This window comes from Myodes glareolus, chromosome 20 (assembly GCF_982192425.1).
Source record: "Myodes glareolus chromosome 20, mMyoGla1.1, whole genome shotgun sequence".
Lineage (NCBI taxonomy): Eukaryota > Metazoa > Chordata > Mammalia > Rodentia > Cricetidae > Myodes > Myodes glareolus.
In genome coordinates this window covers 33,972,464-33,994,320 of record NC_142045.1, presented here as the reverse complement: position 1 = coordinate 33,994,320, position 21,857 = coordinate 33,972,464, and positions in this window count along the sequence as shown.

Here is a 21,857-nt window from a genome sequence, read left to right as displayed (position 1 = left end):
AATTTTGTGTGTGTGTGTGTGTGTGTGTGTGTGTGTGTGTGTGTGTGTGTGTAAAAGAAGTCACACCTGATAATATAGAATATAGTGAAGTAAAAATGAAGGACATATCTGAGCATGGTAATGCATGCCTTTACTTCACATATTCAGGAAGCAGAGACAGGTGGATCTTTACGAGTTCAAGCCTAGATTGGTCTACATAGCCAATTCCAAGCTAGCCAGGGCTACAAAGGGAGATCTTGTATAAAACAAACAAACAGAAGAACTTCAGTTAGTCTATCTTACCTTTAATAAAGCATACGCCTATTACCCATGGAGGGATTTGAGGTCAAGGTTATATGAAAGAAGAAACTATCCCTGCCTCTCCTCCTCATCATAGTTAGAACATAGAAAGTTTAGCAGATGAACAGCTGGCATGCCTGTGGTATTGCTGTATTATATGATAGCATAAAGTCTTCACTACCATCTAAGAGGGAGGCCTTGGTCTGAACGGTTGGACTCCATAATGGTTTGAAAGAGCAAAAGGAAATTAGTTCTTTTATGATTTCCAGCTCTTCTGTAATTTATTACAACAATAAATCGGTTTGGATCCGATGACAATTCTGCCTATCATGTCTGCATCTAGTTGCCTAGGAAGCAAAGGTGCACAGTGGAAAAGACCTAAGACCCTAAGTCAATGCACACAGGCTACTGTACACTCTAAGGCCCCGAAGTCTGGCATGTCGTTTTTGTATAGGCTTGTGGAATTTTCCTGGAAAGAATTACTCAGAGGCTTCTCCAATGCTCTAAAGACCACTGCCTGCACTAACGCTGAGGCTTTGGAAATTTGTGTGGTTAATCAGCCCTTCAAATGCAAATCCTCCTTGGAGGTTAGGGGTTTTTTCACACAGTGTTCAGAGTCTGGGTGAGCCTTCTCAGTGCCTGTTGAGAGGGAAAGTTTCCACCAGCCTCACGCTGGCTTCATTTCCATGGCCCCAGGTCAGGTGAAAAAGACAGTTACCTGGTTCACCCAGATGCTGACAGGGGTGGGTCTATTTCCCACCTCCCATCCCCGTGCACCTGCTCAGCAGAGTGTTAATAAGACTCCCCCTTCCCCAGGCTGCTTTCTTCCCCAGGTTTCCCTTCAGTCCTTTAAAGAGAGGATTCAGGAAAATCCAGGGGAGGTCCCAAGCTGCTCAGTTCAACTAGAACATTTCAAATGGCGTTTAAAAATGAAGCTTACATTTATTTTGTCAAATTCCTCCCTATGAGATGTGATGTTTGATAGTGACTATGGAAAAAAATTAATTCCACATCATGTTAGATGATTTTGACCTTTTGATGTAGATTGTTCCATTAATAATTTTATCTGTGAATTTATAGCATAATACTGAATACTGAAATTTTATAGAATCCAATCCATTAAAATGTGTCTGTGTCATTTTTTTCCAGGTATACATCAACATAAATTTGCAAACAGTTCTGTATTGGGAGAGACTATTTTCACTGTAAGGTTGTATTTCTACATCCCAATTTATAGGCACTCAGCTATCTTTAATTTCACAAAATTATGTCCCTATAAGTCGAATAAAAAAAAAGTCTGACAATTCAAAATTTTCAACATTTTCATTATTCATAAAAATCCCAAAGCCTAGCATTAATTAATACCATAGTAAAAATTAACCTATCAGCTTAATTTCCACTTACAGAAGTTTTTGAAGGGGCTACCAAAATGGCTTGGTGGATAAGAGCACTCACTACACAAGCATAAGGACCTGAGTTCAAATCCCCAGCACCCATATAACAGTCTGGGTGTGTCTGCACACACACCTGTAACCCTAACAGTGTAAGAAGGTGGAGAGAGGAGAATTACTGGGACTTGCTGGCTGCCAGCCCAGCTGCAGACTCGGCAAGTGACCCTGTCTCGAGGGAATAAGGCGAAAAGTGATAACACAGGATGTCCTCCTCTGGTCTCCAGACACACATACACCAGATGGGGTTGGTAGTTAGGCCCTAATTAACTAATTAAGAAGAGACAAGGGCGATAAGAAAGGATAGGTGGGCAGTGCTGTCCTGAGTCTGGAACGCTGTGCAAAGGCCGTTGCCTTATTCTGTTTTCTGTTGCTGAAACTGGATGAGCTATTCAGATCTAAAGTTTATTTTTTATAGTTCTAGAGTCTGTGGGTCCGAGATAAAGGCACCAGTGTCTGCTGTGGATCTCCACTGCATCCTCGCATGGCAGAAAGTGGAAGGAAAAAAGACATCCAAAGCATCGCCCAAGCCCTGTCCATACCAGCCTTAGTCCACACAAAGCAGAGCCTTCTGACCAAACCCCAACAAGCTCTCCTTCCCATTACTGTGACAGTGAGGCATTAAGTTTCTAACACAGGAATTTCGGGTGACACATGAAGTCTGAGTCTCATGAGGTGCGTCTCTGGGTAAATACCCTTGCTACCAAGCCCGAAGACCTGAGTTCAATTCCTGAGACCCACATAGGTAAAAGGAGAGAACTAACTTCCACAGGTTGTCCTCTGACCTCCACATGTGCACTGTGGCACAGACATGCTCTCCATATACACATACATGCATGCATAAGAATAAATAAAAAATAAAAAATCAATATTTTTCAATTGAAAAAGAAGAGGTTCACATGGTAGAACATTCTTGTGGGGTGATGAAATATGCAGAGATGTGGGTTTCAAAGGAAAACGGGAGGTCCCCTAAACATATTCTGATTCTTCTTTCAAGTTACTAACGGCCTGTCCTGCGTACCAGGCTCCGCTTGTGAACATAACTGTACACGAATGCTAAAAGCTCTCATTGCAAAGACTTGGCTGGGTTTATGTAAAATTAACAGCAGTTTATTGTCTGAGATGTTTGTTTATACAGAATTTTGTAAGTTTTTTTCTACTTCATTTAGGAATTCTGTCATTCTGAAAACACTTTATTATCTACAGATAAAAAGATCAGCATCCTTACAGTACTGAAAATAGCCTGGTACTGGCATAAAAACAGATAAGAGGACCAATGAATGGAACCGAATCAAAGACCCTGATATCAATCCACACACCTTCGAACACCGATTTTTGACAAAGAAGCAAAAAAAATATCAAATGGAAAAAAGAAAGCATATTCAACAGGTGTTGCTGGCATAACTGAATATCAACATGTAGAAGAATGAAAGAAGATTCATATCTATCACCATGTACAAAACTCAAATCCAAATGGATCAAAGACCTCAACATAAAGCTAGCCACACTGAAACTCATAGAAGAGAAAGTGGGAAGTGCACTTGACCGCATTGGCACAGGAAACCACTTTCTAAATATAACCCTAGTAGCATAGATACTGAGAGAAACAATTAATAAATGGGACCTTCTAAAACTGAAAAGCTTCTGAAAGCAAAGGACATGATCAACAAGACAAAACGACAACCTACAGAATGGGAAAAGATCTTCACCAACCCCACATCAGACAGAGGTCTGATCTCCAAAATATACAAAGAATTCAAGGAATTGGTTATCAAAAGAACAAATATTCCAATAAAAAAAATGGAGTACAGATCTAAACAGAGAACTCTCAACAGAGGAATCTAAAATGGCTGAAAGACACTTAAGGAAATGTTCAACATCCTTAGTCATCAGAGAAATGCAAATCAAAGCACCTCTGAGATTCCTTCTTACACCTGAAAGAATGGCCAAAATCAAAAACACTGATGACAACTTATGCTGGAGAGGTTGTGGGGTAAAGGGAACACTTCTGCATTGCTGGTGGGAGTGCAAGCTGGTACAGTCCTTTTGGATGTCAGTGTGGCAATTTCTCAGAAAATTAGGGCCCAGTAATACACTTTCAGGTATATATCCAAAAGATGCTCAATTGGGTCACAAAGACATTTGCTCAACTATGTTCATAACAGCACTGCTTATCATAGTCAGAGCTCAAAAACAACCCAAATGCCCCTCAACTGAAGAATGGATAAGGAAAATGTGGTACATTTACATAATTGAGTACTACACAGCAGAAAAAAAATTAATGACATCTTGAATTTTGCAGGCAAATGGATGGAGCTAGAAAACATCATTTTGACTGAGGTAACCCAGATCCAAAAAGGCAATTATCACATGTACTCACTCATTAGTGGTTTTTAAACATAAAGCAAAGAAAACCAGCCCACAGATCACAATCCCAGAGAACCTAGACGACAATGAGGACACTAGGAGAAACTTACATAGATCTAATCTACATGGGAAGTAGAAAAAGACAAGATCTCCTGAGTAAATTGGGAGCTTGGGGACCTTGGGTTAAAGGGGAGGGGAGAGGCAGGGAGGGGAGCAGAGAAAAATGTAGAACTCAATAAAAATCAATACAATTTAAAAAAATAACAAATACAAAAAAGAAATATGGCAAGTAGATATGGAAGAGTTTAGTGGAGAAATAACCAAAATACATTACGTGTATATATGAAATTCTTAAAGAATTAATAAAATATATATTTTAAAAAGAAAAAAGAGATCGGCATCTTAAAATACACATTCCATTTTGTCTATTAAGCAAATCTTAGAGAAGCTACCAGTCTCCCTCTCACAGTTAACTGGGCCCAGCACTCTGGCCATGTGGCGTAGAAGTTCCCACTCTGTCCCTTCCTGCCTGCATCCCAAATGCTGCATCAACCATTCCTCTTCTTCTTCAGCAAATATTTATTTAGAATGAGCTGGGTCTTCCAATTCCATCTCATTCAACTGGCTGGTGCACACATCAGTCAAATGAGGACATCGGATCTTTAAATATCAGGGCCATATTTGTGTTAAATGGGAAATGCATCTTTAAATTCCGGGAAACAGGCAGAAAGACAACTCAGCAATTAACAGCACTTACTGCTCTTGCAAAGAATCCAAGCTCAGCTGCTGGCATCCACATTGGGCCATTCAACTCCTTGTAACTCCAGCTCCAGGTGAACCAGTATGCAGTTTTGGCCTTGCATGCACGAACCCACACACAGATTCACACACATTCACATGCACGTACCCACACAGATTCACACACATGTACTAAAAATAACATAAATCTGTAAATTTCTGGAAGTTCTGAAGCACTTTGGCGCTCTCTCTCTCTCTCTCTCTCTCTCTCTCTCTCTCTGTGTGTGTGTGTGTGTGTGTGTGTGTGTGTGTGTGTGTGTGTGTGTGTTTTCATTTTAAGAACTACGGCCATAAGTTTGAGAATTCACCGGTCACCCTGAAGTTGAAATCTCTCTGGACCACTCATTGCCTTTGGCTTAAAACAAAGAAAGTCCCATTCTGTAACTATGTAAAATGATCTAATAACAACAAATGCTTTCATCTATCTCTAAGGAATATAAGAAGGATGACTAAATAATACCTTCAAAGTTGCTTTTAAACAGTGCTATGGAAATAGAAGACACTGTCATGACTGTCATTTATTACTTTTTTAGTTATGTAAAAGGTAGCATTACATCAAAAAATCAGAAAAGTAGATTTCCTTAAAGCCACCATTTTGGGGACTTAAAGAATGTCTTGCTAGATGAACCTTTTCATTCTAGGTTTCCTTCTTCTTTTCTCCCCACCAAGTTCAAGCCCATGACACCTGAATTTATTGTAGCCAAGGACGATGAGAAGAACCAAGACATGCAAGGGCAATAAATAACCAGAAGATATTAGAGGATGAAGGTACAGAGCCTATCACAAGAAGAGATGTTGGGAGCTTGTAATTCAACCTCTTTGCTCTTCTAGCAGATAGGAGTGAAAAAGTTGAAGCAACATTTCAAACATTACACAGGTAGTTAGAAAAAAAGCATCATCGTCCTTAGATACAGCCAAATGGGTGGGAAAGGTATGAGTTCCGTAACAACCTCATGTTCAAGTTCATGAGGAAAGGCATCTGGGTCCTGGGTCCCTACAGCAGAGGATAATGTGACTGGATGTGTTCTGACACCAGTCCAACTCTGTCCCCATTCATTTCTGCTACTGCAGTAAAATGCTCTGACCAAAAGCAACGTAGGGGAGGGAAGGGTTTGTCCACAGTTCATCACTGCGGGGACATGAGCTGTGTCACAGCATCGTGTGACAGCTGGCCACATTCCATCCACAGCTAATCGCAGAGAGAGGCTGTTTACGTGCTCAACTCAACATCTTCACTCTTACATAGTTTAAGACCTCACTGGAGCTGGACTTCACTTTCTTTGGGTCACCAGCCCCCAAATAATGACATGAAGACTTGTTATTATTTATGTAAGCTCGACATTAGCTTAGGCTTGTTCCCAACTAGCTCTTGTAACTTAACACCTTTCTGTTCATCTATGTTTTGCCACATGGCTCTTTACCTCCCCTCAGTTCCGTGCGTCTGACTTGCTCTGTTTCTCGTTGGCTCAATCTGTGCACCTAGATTCATCTCCCTGAGTTCCTCTCTCTGCCTGAAGTCCTGCCTAACCTCTCCTGCCTAGCTATTGGCTGTTCCACATTTTATTAAACCAAAGAGACACATCGTCACACAGTGTAAAGAAATTTTGGGCAACACCTCATACCTTGGCAATAGTGCTGCCCACAGTGAGCTTGGTCTTCCCACCCTGATTAACTTAATTAAGACAAACCCCAAGGATTATACCCACAAGCCAACCCAATGGGGACAATTAAGACATGCCCGTAAGCCAACCCAATGTAGACAACTCCTCACACTTACTTCCTGGTATTTTTTAGATTGTGTCAATTTGACAATTAAACCAACCAAGTCAACCTTCTTATCTTGGACAAATAGTCTCTCCAAGAGTATTCTCTGAGCTTTGAAAGACCTGAGCAGGACCTGTTCCCTGTAGCATTATTGAGAGGATCGAAGGAGAGACTACGCAGCGTTTGGCAGAATAGAATGACAATCGCTGCTTTTCATGTCCTTAAATAAAACTAAATTAAATGAGGAAGTACAAATAAGGCATTTGTCCAATGGCCAGGCATCATAGTAAGTACTCGGAAAATACTGAGAAATATTATTACAGCATACTCCCACACAAGCATTCACGTAACAAGTATTTGTTAAATTTGTTAAATTCTTACCGATTGCAGGAACTATATTCTCTGGGGTAAGGGTGCACTCACAAAGCTCCACTTGCTCATATAGTCAAATAGAAGATGAAGGCATGCACCCAAATCTATGCCCCACGCTAAAGGTGGGCAGGTAAAGCCTACATGCCAACTCCGTGTGTATTTTTATGGCTGAATTTTATAGTCTTCAATGTTTAAGAGAAGAAAATAAAATGAGAAAAAAATACCTCATGCCATACACAGTGCATATGAAACCCAAATCTTAGAGTCCATAATTAAATGATATTGGAGCCCAGCCAGGCTTCTTCATTTCCATATTGCCTGTGACTATTTCACCCCAACAGGCAGCCAAGTGGAATCACTGTAGCAAAGGCCATATGGAGAGGAAAATCTGAACTGGGTATGATCTGGCTCTTTACATACTGATCTGCGACCCTGCTTCTTGATAAACATTATAATAGAGCTGTGTCCTGAAGGCTACAATACAAGTTCCAGGTAAGGGGTAGAAGATAGCTAACTGTGCCTGGGAACGCAGGGGAGGCAATGACAAGGAACTAAGCTGTAAAGAATGAAGAGACCTTTATCGGATGGAAAAGAAGACCCAGCATCTGGACAAAGAGAAGATGCTCCTTGCTCTTTCAGGCCAACCCTGACCTAACTGGCTAGCAAGATCGCCACAGAGACTCCTGATCTTCAACTGTCGACAAATCTCTGAGGCTCTGCCTTTAATGCCAGAACAATCATCTTATCTCAGAAGGAAAAAAAAAATCACATAGAACTTTTGATCCCTCTGAGGTTTTCAAGTTTCTGATGGAAATGGGGCATAATGGCCTCATTTGAATATGTTCCTTTCCGTGTCTGTGTCCGGTCTCATTAGCACGTGTCACAGGACTGGTCTGTAAGTGTGACTGGTTCTCAGTGCAGGTACTAACACCACGCTTGGCCACCAAGCTTTACGGAGCACTGAGGCATGGTCTCGGTCAATGAAAAGAAGCTGAGAAAAAATAAACAAGACAAGGACAGGACTTAGCAGAGGCTCAGGATGACACCAGGCAACATGAGCAGGAACAGATAGCGACAGGATCCAGCACAGATCACTGGAAGACACATTTGAACCTGCAGATGAAAGAGCAGATGCCATGGTGCCACCGGTCTGGAACCCCGTAGCACAGCCTTGGAGCCGCTTGGTGGTAGGAGGCTAGTCGTATAAACTCAGAGGCTGCAATTAGCTTAAGATCCCGGGACAAAACTAGAAAACACTAAATGCAGTTTGGGTTGCAGAGACGCATGTATGCAATACCTACATACACACATGCAAGCTTGATGCCTTCTTCTCTAACTGGGAAGGGCCAGTTCATAGTCAGGTGACTTCCCAGGGCAGCTCGGCCCTTCAGCTTTCACAACGCAGCAATTGACCCCAGTTCTGCCAAGTGCCCCCAAACAGTGTTACGCCATTCTCTCAGGACATAGGGCTTCTCCATGAGGGAGTACTACGATGATATTGGTGATGCTTATCTTAGTTAGGGTTTCTATGTCCTTGAAGAGATGCCATGACCATGGAAACTCTTACAAAGGAAAACATTTATTTGGGGCAAGTATACAGGTTATCATTATCATCATAAGGGAAGCATGGCGGCATGCAGGCAGACATGGTGCTGGAGAAGGAGACGTGGGTTCTACATCTTGATCAGCAGGCAGTGGGGCCAGTTATAAACACTGGGCCTGGGTTGAACATCTGAAACCTCAAAGTCCACCCGCAGTGACATACTTCCTCGAAGAAAGCCACACCTACTCCAGCAAAACCAACAAGGTCACACCTACAATAATACCGCTCGCTATGAGTCTATGGGGGCCATTTTCATTCAAACCACGATGCTCTAGAGAGCAAAATCTGAACTACTCCTTCTCTCCTGGAACTGTCTTCCTTGCAGGAAAATCAGTTGTAACCAGCTTCCTGGAGGCCCTCTAGGCATGGTCTAGCGTGAGCAGGGAAGTAAAATGGGCAAATCTTTCCCTTGATCGTTCCTATGGTTTACGTAGTTTCTATTCTGGGGTAGTATAATTATACAAATCTGACTTTTGCTTCTAGCCATGAGTTCAAAAAGACTGCATTACGGGAGGAAAACGCAAGTCACAAACAGCCCATAATGCTCAGCATTCCCACCTGCTCCTGAATCAATCTCCTCATGCTTGGCTCTCGCTTCGCTGAAGATGAATGCCATCACAGAGTTCTCCTTGGTGAGTCTGCAGTAGACTTTAGCGGACAGCCCCGACCAGGTCTTCATAGAGGCCCAGGCATGCCCTCCCAGCAGCAAGAGACACCCGAGTGTTTCCCTGGGAGGCTGCAATGCCCAGGACACACATCTCAGTCACCTAGCTTCTGCTTCATTAGCCGTGCTGGGCATGCCTGAACGGCACTTTGAAGCAAACCAGCACCCCAGCTATGCCATATTCAAATATCACTTACTGAGTGACCCTGGAAGAAAAGCAATTGTAGGGTTTGGATGGCTGGGATCAAAATTGAATGTGGACTGCATATTTATCATCCTCCTACCAATATCCACACCGTAAATCAAGCTCTAGCTTTCTGTAGAAATGCTTTCAGGTAGAAAGCACCTTCATGTTATGCTTGTCACCCTAAAACAGTGTATTTTCTAACATTTAAAGCCAGCAGCAGCAAACCATTCAGCTAAATAAGGGAATACTCTTAATGCAACAAATGTTCTCCACGGCGCCAAACTCCCATGAAAGCTGAATGAAAATACATATCTTTGCCCTCAATATAAAGAATGAGCAGAGGTTTTTGTTTTTCTTTTTTAAAGACGGAGGGGCCCACTTATAGCCTCTTTCACAAACACAATCGAACAAATGGGCTGCTCTTTGTAAAAGAGTAACCACATGAGCTGGGGTGTAGCTCAATGGGAGAGCAAGCACTCTACATGCAGGAGGCACCCGCTTCCACCCCCAGCACCAAAAGAGAAACAAAATGAACAAAGACTACAAAAGAATCGCCTTCAGTCAAAATAGGACATTGTTATTTTCATATTTATGCCTGTGTCAACAGTATTTCAGAGGCTTTCACAATAAATAACATTGTCTGCCCTAAGGACCTTTCCCATCAAAAGTATTAATAAAACAAGAAGGAAGCCTGCAGCGAATAAGTGGGAGCCAGGGGTGGGAGGCCTCGGGCAGTATGTGGACTGCCCCAGGTTGGAGGACTCTGAAAAGAAAAGCCGTCCTGCAGACGGTGGTGTGGAAGAGAAAAGAACAGCAGTCAATGCACTGAGTATTTGTTACCAGTGCCCACTTGCCATGACCCTGAGCTGAGGCTGCCTGCAAGTAAGCATGGTGACTGGGTGTGGTCCCAGAGATGCCACTGGGAGGTCACTGCGTGCGGTTTGGATCCAAGTCCTTAATCACTTCTATAAGCCCCAGGTTCCTAGGCTCTAACATGGGGTAACAATAGCTATACCACTCACCTCGAGTCCCTCAGCTCCAAGCTGATTAAATGGAAGAATGAAGACATAACAGTGCTTATCTCTCTCTCTCTATCTATCTATCTATCTATCTATCTATCTATCTATCTATCTGTCTGTCTCTATCTATCTCTATCTCTCTATCTCTATCTCTTCCCCCCTGTGTGTGTGTAGGGTAAGTGTTTGTGTGAGGGCTTATTTGTCTGCAGGTATGTGTGTATATGCTGTGTGCATGCATATACACGTGGAAGCTGGCAGTCAGCCTACAGCATCATTCATCAAGAACCACCCACCTCATCTCATTGGTCTAGAGCTTGTTGAGCACATGAAGCTGGCCAACCAGCAGGGTCCAGGGATCTGTCTGCCTCCAGGTCCCCAGAACTGGGATGGTAAGTCCATGCCACACCTGACATTTTGGCATGGGTTCTAAAAACTGAAGTTAAGTCTTAGCACATCACTGACCAAGCTATCTCCCAAGCCCCTGTTTTTCAAAGTTCTGCATAAATCTAAACTACTTTCTCTTAAAATAAATATGCCTTCCTTGATCTACCACTAAGGAAGTGGTAGAATGTCCAGTGAGTAAACCTCGGGGCACCCAAGTGTCTTGGGCTCAGCACTGCACATATTATATGCTAACTCTGGAATCGATATTTTTCATTCAAAACAAAAATATTGGACCTAAATCTCATGAGCTGAATCTAAAGATGCTTCACATCCTTAAATAAGTCTCTGACTTTGAGTTTAAAGCCATAGGTTGTTAAATAAATCACATTTGATGCCAAAACAAATACCTAGTACCATATGGGCCTTCTTGCTGACTGTAATCTGGATTCAGGGTTGCCATAAATCATGTTGTGCCATAATTCATGTGCTGACGTCAGACTGGAGTGGGTGTGTTTGTCCTACTCTCTACAAGAAGGGGTCAGTGTCCTTCTTACTGTTCAACACCAATCGCAACAACCCGGGATGCTCTTTATTCTATAAGTCACGTGACTGGCACTTTATTGGGGGAGGGGGCATGTTACCCACAACCTCCTAACTCTAGAGAACTACGTCAAGGTCTGGACTTATGAAACAATACTTCAAAGGTCTCCTAACTCTGGTGCCTCCAAAATAAAAGATGCACTGTTTGCCTGAACAGTAAAACTGCCATTACAATTGCATGAGTCAGCGCACGCACACAAAAATAGATGGAAAGGTGTTTATCAAGGAAAATATCGTGCTTTGGGCGACTCCTAAAATCCGGGGTTGCTGCTCTGAGTGGGACAGGTGTGGTCTCACACCAGGGTCATACTTACGTTCATTAGCCAAGCACTAGATCTATGATCTCACCACTCTTGTGTTTCGCCAGCATTCTGAAATCCAGCAACAAAGGGCAATATGGCACAGGGATATGAGATTTATCTAAAACCCACCTGTGTTAAGCAATGAAGCTATTCACAGAAGTCCCATTCGTAGATCACAGGTGATACACCTGAGCAGCAATATACAGAAGCCGCAATAAGTGGTTGTGACTGGCTGCTTAAGCTGCGGGTTTAAAGATGCCCTCCTCGCCCTTTCCTTTGGCAACCCGAGCCCCATTCATCTTAGCTCACTTCTATAGCATTCATAGCCCTTGGTTGAATGTGCTGCCTCCTCTCACCTGTGAATTAAATTAAATGCTCTAACAACTGAAGTCAGTGTGCCATCCAAGGGAAAACCAATTCCGCCTGTCTGCCCCACTGTGCTTCTAATACCTGTTGAGTTTTGTTCAGTTTTAGTGGCTGAAGAGTATTTCAGTTTTTGAGATGTGATACATAAAATAAAAAGCAGTCCCATACTAAACTTAATCATTGTACCAAGCCAGGAAGAAAGCATGGCACCATGAAATAGTCTGTGTTAGGAAATGTAGCAGTACTCCATCCTATTCCACCACTACTAAGACCCAGATGACTCTTTAGTGAAGCGAAAGATGGGAAACTCACCCTAGAGGACCATTGTGAGAATTAAATGAAGTAACTGAGACCATGCAAATAAGAGATGTGATTCTGTTATCTAACCAACATCGCATGACTGAATGCATGGATGTGCATAGAATGCATAGATACATAAGTGATAGATGATAGATAGGTAGATGATGGAGGGATAGATAGATAGATAGATAGATAGATAGATAGATAGATAGATAGATAGATAGAAGATAGATAGGTGATATAAATATAGAGAAAGAGATAGATAGATATAGACAAACAGACAGGTGATTTATATATACATATATATATATAAAGAGATAGATAGACAGACAGAAGATATACGTAGAAATAGATAGATAATAGATATATATATATAGAGAGAGAGAGAGATAAATAGCGACAGATGATATATATAGAAAGAGAGATAGACAGACAGATGATGTATATGTATACATAAAGAGATAGACAGAAAAACAGATAGATTATATATATATATATATATATAGAGAGAGAGAGAGAGAGAGAGAAAGAGAGAGAGAGAGAGAGAGATTACTGCTAAAACAAAGTCCTAGTATATATACAAATCATATCTAGGAATAGGAAGACGATTGAGTAAGAACAGTTGCTGTGAAGACAAGAGGACCTGAGTTAAAGTTCCAAGCACCCACATAAAAGCTAAACATTGCCATGCATGCCTGTATCCCAACACCGAGAGTTAGAGATGAGCAGATCCCAGGAGCTGGCTGCCAGTCAGTCTAAGGGAAATGGGTAGTTCCTGGTTCAGAGACCCTGCCTCAAAAGACAAGGTTCAGAGAAATAAAGACCCCTGACGACTGAGAGTGTGCATGCATACGTACCACACAACACGGTGACACTGAACATGTCAAATGGGGGAAACACGAGTCAAATAATCCCACGCTAACTCCAAATAGAGTGCTTTAAGGTTTGTTTTATTAAAAGGAAAAACTCACAGAACAGGAACGCGGGTCCAACATCAAGGTGTGGAGTGTGGTAAGAGAGAAGCTAGCGGATGGGACCGCGGCCTTTTGGTACCCCAAAGCCACACCTCAGCCTGGTCCAGCCTCTCAAAGGCCATTGGCTGAAGGAGGTTCCCCACCACCACAACATCAATAATCAAATGTTAAAATCCAGAGGGTCTCTAGGGAGAAAATAAAACGATGGATGCCAGGGACTGGTGGAAAGGGAAATTGGGAGTTTCTGTTTAGTATTAAAGTGTTACTTTTATGAGGTAAAAACAGCTGTGAACACGGATAGTGGGGACAGCTGGGAGATTTTAATAATGCATCGATACCACTGAACCACAATGAGTAAGATGGGAACTAGATGCTTTCTGAGTGCTGTGGCCATGTCTGACAGAAGGAACTGAAGGAAAGAAGGGTTGATGTTGACTCACAGGTTACAGGTACAGTCCCTTGTGGTGGGGGAAGCAAGGTGGAAAGAGGCAGCTGATCATGTTGCATCCGCAGTGGATGCTGGTGTTCAGCTCCTACAAATCCTTTCCTCTTTTTTTTATTAAGAATTTTTAATACAATCTTTTCTATTTTATAAAGCTATCTCTGTTCCCACTCCTTCCCCTCCTCCTGCCCCCTTTTCCCTCTACCCTCTATCCACTCCTCAGAAAGGGTAAGGCTTCCCAAGAAGAGTCAACACAGTCTGACATTTCACTTCAAGGCAAGATCAAGGCTCTCCCCCCCATATCTAGACTGAGCAAAGCATCCCTCCAATGAGAACGGGCTCCAAGATGCCAGTTCAAGCACTAGGGATAAATCCTGGTCCCACTGCCAGTGTCCCCACAGACCGTCCAAGCCTCACAAATTTTCACCACATTCAGTGGGCCTAGTTTGGTCCTATGCAGGTTTCCCCACCATCAGTCCAGAGTCAGTGAGCTCTCACTAGCTCAGGTCAGCTGTTTCTGTGGGTATCCCCATCATGGTCTTGACCCCTTTGCTCAAACTATTGTTCCTTTTTTCTGATAGATTGCTATAGATCTCTGTATCTGCTTCCATCAGTTGCTGGTTGAAGGTTCTACGGTGACAATTAAAGTAGTCATCAGTCTGATTACAGGGGAAGGCTAGTTAAGGTGTCTTCTCCACTGTTGCTTAGAGTCTTAGCCGAGATCATCCTTATGGATTCCTGGAAATTTCCCTAGTGCCATGATTCTCGCTAGCCCTCTGATGGCTCCCTCAATCAAGATATCTCTTTCCTTATGCTCCCTCTCTGTCATTCCCCCTTCTTGAGCGTACTGTTTCCTCATGTTCTTTTCCTCTCTCCCCTTCTTCCCTCTTCCTCTTCTTCCACCCTCCCTTCTCCTCCACCCCATACTTCCAACATAAATCCAGTCACACTGAACCTCACTGGAGAGAAAGTGGGAAGTAGTTTTGAAAGTATGATTACAGGAGACCACTTCCAAAATATAACACCAGTAGCACAGACACTGAGAACCACAATTAATAAATAGGACCTCCTAAAACTGAGAAGCTTCTATAGGGCAAAGGATACAGCCACTAAGACAGAATGACAGCCTACAGAATGAGGAAAGGTCTTTACTAACCCCACATCAAACAGAGGACTGATCTCCAAAATAAATAAGAACTCAAGAAACTAGACATCTAATTACTAAATAATCCAATCAAAAAAATGGGGTACAGTTCTAAACAGAAAATTCTCAACAAAAGAATTACAAATGGTCAAAAGACCCTTACAGACCACTCAACAACCTTAGCCATCAGGGAAATGCAAATCAAAACGACTCTGAGATACCATCTTACACCAGTCAGAATGGATAAGATCAAAAGCATCAAAGATAGCTTATGCTGAAGAGGATGCAGAGTGAGGGGAACACTCATCCATTGCTGGTGGGAGTGCAAACTTGTACAGCCACTTTGGAAATTAGTGTGGTAATTTGTTAGAAATTTGGGGATCAATCTACGTCAAGACCCAGCAATACCATGCTTGGACATATACCCAAAAGATGTACACTCATACTGCAAGGACATGTGCTCAACTATGTTTGTAGTAGCATTATTTGTCATAACCAGAACCTGGAAACAACCTAGGTGCCCCTCAACTGAAGAATGCATAAAGAAAATGTGGTACATTCACACAATGGAGTACTACTCCACAGTAAAAAGCAATGACATCTTGAAATTTGCATGCAAATGGATGGAACTAGAAAAAACAAACCATCCTGAGTGAGGAAACCCAGACCCAGATAAACAAACAAGGTATGTACTCACTCATAAGCAGATATTAGACATAAAGCAAAGAATAACCAGCCTATAGTCCTTGATCCCAGAGAAGCTAGGTAACAAGGAGAACCCTAAGAGAGGCATACATGGATTCCCCTGGGGAGGGAAAACAAACCAGATCTCCTATTCTCCTTCCTAGTCGGTCTAAAACCCCAGACCAAGGAATAGTGCTGTCCACTTTTAGGGTGGGCCTTTCCACCTCAGACATCCCAATCTAGAACTCCAGGTATGGTGCCACAGGTCTATAATTCCAGCACTTGGAAGGTGGAGATGAGAAGGCCAAAGTCATCTCTGACTACACAGTGAGCCTGAGACAGCCTAGGCTACATGGGATGCTGTATCAAAAAGAAAGGAAAGAAGGAAGGAAGGAAGGAAGGAAGGAAGGAAGGAAGGAAGGAAGGAAGGACAGAAGGAAGGAAAAAGAAAAAAGAAAGAAGAAAAAGAACTAAAAAAGGAGACCTAACTTCACCATATACAACATAATAACATCTAATCTGTTCAACATTATGCTCATAATATAAGAGGTGAAGCAGATATAGAGCTAAAAAGCCCAGTGAAGGATTAAGAGGAATGAGCATAGCAATTGAGAACAAACATGGTTTTGAACTTGTATCTCTAAGCTGATAGAGGATTCAGATAAATGCTCTCAAAGAATTTCCAGGGAGCTTAGAGGTCAGCCAGCCTGGCATATGGAACAGAAAACCACAGAAGACCCTTTCTCGAATAAGGTGAAAGACAAGGACGAACACCCAAGGTTGTCCTCTGACTTCTATACTCAAAAACACACATGCACAGACATGTGCCCACATGCACACATGTGCACAGGCACACACACACACACACACACACACACACACACACACACCATAATCATACTCAAATATTAAAAAGACAAAGGCATTCTGGTAAATCTTCCTGACCTGGTACAGAATGGAGCAGACAATGACAGCATCTGTATCTTGCAGAATAGACTCAAGGGATCATAGTAGATTAAAAACCCTTGAAACCGAAGAGATGAATACCCCAGGATGAAAGTGAGTAATCAAGAATTTGGGAAAGATGGGACAAGGGACAACATATAAGCAGAGGGGAGGGGACTCTGAACAAACAGGTTGAAAAAGCAAAACATGTGGGCTCTGTGAATGCACACCAACTGCAGACACATTGGTTTTATATAAAGGACCAAGGTCAGCAGGAATGGGAGAATCCGAGCCTAGGGTTCTAGAGGTCAATCAGTGAACCAACAAAGCATCTGTAGGAAGGACTATCCAGCCTCGCACTAGGAAATGGTCCAGGAGTAGGTCTTCAGTACCACAGCGTGCTGTATGTCAGTTCAAGGCTTTCTGCCACCTAACCTCACCACGTACCTCCCATCTGCCAGTCTATCAATGCAAGCCAATCAAGTGCAAGGACTGCCAAAACTCGGGGGAAGTGGAAAACAGGCCCCACATCCGTGACAGAGTGGCCATGAATTAGAACATATAACCATTGCCACTTGCCATTATGAGTGCCTTACTGTGTTTATTATATCACTTACTGTGTTTCAGTTATGTTGTGTGAGAATTCTTTTTTGTCTTAAAGACAGAGTCTCGTTATTATAGATCTATCTGGCCTCAGACTCACAAAGATCCACCTGCCCTCTGCCTCCCAAGTACTGGGATTAAAAGCCAAGCGCCACCACACCCAGTTCAAATTTCATTCTTTTTAAAGCTGAATAATCTTTCACGGCATGTCTATAACACATAAATACATTTGTCTGTCAGTGACTATTTGATCACCCCCATCATTTGGCTATGGTATATAAAGTTAAAATGAATAAAAGAAACAGATATCTTTTCCGAGTCCCTGTTTTCAATTCTTGCAGAAACACAGTCAGAAGCAGAAGTGTTTTTATTGTGTTCAGCAAATCAGGGACCGGCTAAATAAATTATAAGCACTCTGGTAGTGTCTTCTGTAGAGGACTCAAGAGCTCCCATGCTGCTATGCACCTTCCCTATTCCTGGCCACCCTCCAGCTCTTGCCTCTGCCATAGCTCACGTTCCCCCCTGATGTCTTTCCCTTGTTTCCTAGACTAGAACTCTGTCAGGAGACAGATTGTGTCTTCAGCCCCAATTCCTCAATACCTGGCGTGCGATATGAGCTTAGTAAGTGTTGACTGTGTAAAAAATAGATGAGCTAGGAATAGAACAGTCGTAAACCACCTGGTACGAAACTTGATTCAGATGTTATTGGCTGTCTATCAAGGATATGGACCTACCCTGTGATTTAAGGAACACAAAAGGAAAATCTTAAAATGGCTAGAAAACTCTCAGGAGACATATGGGTCCAGCTAGCAGTGGAGGACACCACAGCAGGCTGTGTTCTTTTTATGCTCAATACCCATAGATGTGCTGTGGAAGGTTCCTGAAAAGCCTAGTCTAGGTGGGGACGGGACAGGTGAGTTCTTCCCACACAAGCATTCGTGTGTGCGCCGTGTTCTGTTTCTATTGGATGTCTGTGAGTACAAATACACAGGTGCATTAATAACTATCACCTACAGGTATGATAATAAATAAATATCGAACATCCAAAAACCCTGGAGCTACTAATCCACTTTTAAGTATGAAAAAAGTGACTTTGTGTGTCAGGAAGTTCTAACTCTAGTTCAGTCTAGGTCATCCCTCTTCTCGCTTATCTCTCATCCTTTTCGAAGGTAGGACAGAGTTCACCTTTAAAAAGCCTTCTTCGGAGCCAGATAGTAATGGTGGTGCATGCCTTTAATCCCATCACTCTTGAGGTGGAGACAGGTGGATCTCTGTGAGTTTAAGGCCAGCTTGATCTACAGAGCTAGTTCCAGGACAGCCAGGGCTGTTACACAGAGAAACCCTGTCTCAGAAGACAGAAGAAGACGAAGAAGACGGAGAAGACGGAGAAGAAGGAGAAGAAGGAGAAGAAGGAAGAGGAGAAGAAGGAGGAGGAGGAGGAGGAGGAGGAGGAGGAGAAGAAGAAGAAGAAGAAGAAGAAGAAGAAGAAGAAGAAGAAGAAGAAGAAGAAGAAGAAGAAGAAGAAGAAGAAGAAGAAGAAGAAGCAGCCTTCTCCAGGATTGGAAAGATGGCTCTTCTAAAGAACCAGTCTGGACCCCAGCAACCATGGCAGGAGGCTCAAACCTGAAACTCCAGCTCCAGGAAATCCAATGCCCTTCTTCTCATCCGCAGGCCCTGTACGGACCCACAGATGCCCACACAGAGACAGAACTTAAAGTCATAAGTTTTAAAAGAAGCCTCCAGTCCCTGCCAGCCTCTGGAGCACAGCCAGTCTCTCGCTAACTGCTCCTGAAGTTACGCCGCGGACTTAGCCTGTCCTTTTCCCATTCAGTGCCCCTCTTTTGAGGACGTATACTCTTTGAGGGCAAATGTTTTATGCAATAAACAGCACCTAGCATATCACTATTGAACAGCAATTCAATAAGTATTTGTCAAATGTCTCTACAGACAGAGCTAAGTTTATCAACTTGGAGCATTATGTGGACGGTAGCATATGACTCTAATTCCAGCACTTGAAGGGCTGAGGCAGGAGAATTTTGTGGTTGAGGACAGCCTGGGCTATATAGAAATTGTCTCAAAAAAAAGAGTTATACAAGTTACACGCACATTTTAAAAAACTGTGTACACAAATCTCTAAGCATGTGCACATGCTTGCTTATAGATGTTTGTGATGAAACACAAACACAAATATAAATTTGTATGGTCCCTCCAAATTTCCTGTGTTGATAGTCACCAACGTGACAGTACTGAGAAGGAAGCCCTCATGGGAGCTAAGTTGTGATACTAGAGCCCTCGTAGGTGTGACCAGGGCCTTCATGAGAGGGTTCTTCCTCCTTGTGTCTTGTGATGACAGGGTCTATCCCTTTTGCTCTTCTGCCTTGTACCATATGAATAGGGAAGCCCTCACTAGACACCGACAGCCAGCATCTCGATAGGAATTTCCAAGCTTCTAGAACAGTGAAGAAATAAAGTTCTATACCTTTTTCTGTATCATTGCATTTGTTTATTTTATGTATATGGGTATATACATGTGTGTGCATGACCATGTCATGATGCATACATAGAGGTCAGAGGACAACCTACAAGAGTTCCACCATGTGGGCACCAGGGATGGAATTCAGGTCCTCGGTCTTTGCGGCAAGCACCTCCCCCCACTTAGCCCTCTTTCCAGTCCCAGCTTTCTGCTTCATAAATTACCCAGTCAGAGGAATTTTATACAGGACAAACTGTCCCTGGTCAGATGTCTGCTGGTCAAGGTAGCCTCGCTGTGACTTTGACATCTGTTACCGGCCATCTACTTGCCCCGCTGAATGGAATGCCATCTCGCACACTAATTCAGTTGAACTCACTGTGGTTTTTCAAGCCCAGACAGTTACTTTTGCATTTCCCATTCTGCCTCTGGACCTCAGCGACATTTATATTTAAGTCGTGTTTTACAGATATCAAAAGTCATCATTGTGCTTTCATTTTAAAGATGATCCCCCGAGACTTAAGAGTACTTTGTTTTCACGATTGTTGGTGCTAGAATCACAAAGAGCAATTTCTGAGGTCAGGAGGGTCAATAGCTGTATTAGGAAAATGCCTTCTTTTTAAAAAAAATTATGCTTTTAAAATGTAAATGCTTTAGAAATTAGAGCCAAGTCCCAGCTCTGATTTAAATGGCATTTGCCCCAGAGAGAGTCTGTGTGGGCACTCTGAGGACTGTGCCTGCATTAGGACAGGCTTCTCCAAGAGTCTATTGTAATGATAGGAAGGAACTGAGCCCACGGGACACTTCCACGTCCTGAGCCAGAAGTGAGAAGGAAGCAAAAGGATATGGCATGTGACTATCACTCAGCATCCCCTCTAGCCTGTGGCAAGTTGTGACAAGAGGGGCCTTAGTGCTTCTTCTGGCGAATCCCCCACAGGACCTTTAGACAAGGCCAGTCAGGACTACAAAGCAAATTCCAGGACAGCCAGAGATGTTACACAGAGAAACCCTGTTTTGAAAAACAAAACAAAATAAAATAAAACAAACAAACAAAAAGATAGTCCCAAACTTTTTCTTTGGAAATACAAAGTAGAAGAATAAAGATCCTGCCTCCCAGTGCCCTTTCTCCATTCCATTCTCTTGCCTCACCCCACACCAGCATCAATGTATGCAGTTTTCAAATGCACAACACATCTGTGCAGACACATAATTAACTACAAGGCAAAAGTATAAAGACAAGGGATGGGCCTAGTCCAAGGGACAGTTTTAAAATAAGAAACGAGAAGAGACTGACTCAGTCTTCTGATAAATACTATAAGCTGTAACACACCGTTTTTAATTTCTTTTTAATGCAAGGGAAATTAATCAAGAGGAATCAAACGCTTTCAGTATAGAGAAGTATTGCCCAGCTCTACGTCGTTCCTCTGTCCTGGCTGAGTGTGAGAAAATGATAGGAAGCGGCTGGGAGCTGGAAACCACAGATAAGATAGCATTCTGTCCTTCCAGCTAGCCTTCCCTCAGAAACTGCGAAAGGAGACGATGAGAGACTCACAACTGATCTCCGATCAGGAAGTAGCTGGAGGAGCCTTCATACCGGCCAAGCCTGAAGGACAAGACACATCTCTGAACATGGCTCTCAGTTCGAAGCTAAAATAGGTTGCCAGAAAAGTATTCTAACTGGGGCCCAGAGGTGTTTGGTTACAGTAACTAGATCCACCCACAAAGCGAGTGGAAAAGCAGCGACGCTATTCTTCCAGAATTTTCCCTTAGTTTCTTCCGGTTTTAAGGATGAGCTCTGTTTTATAATCATTAAAGGTATTTAAGTAATGCTCTCAATTGAAAAGCAACAATGTGCAGATGGCGGATTATGCATCCGGGACCTGATTTCTAATTAAACAAGGAGATTAAGTCTATTCATTTGCCTCCGCACTTTCCTGAAATGTAAACACCATTAATAATAAAGGCACAAAGACACACCTTAGCTCCCCAGCTCTCAGAGCCTGGGTGAGGCTCAGAGGGTGACCCTAGACTGGGATAGAGGAAAGAAAAGTCTCAGGGACACAAATCACAGGGTGCAGAGAACAGGGGAAGAGGGACTCTGCAGTGTCTCGGGATGGGAGGTCAGAGGACTGAGTGACAAAC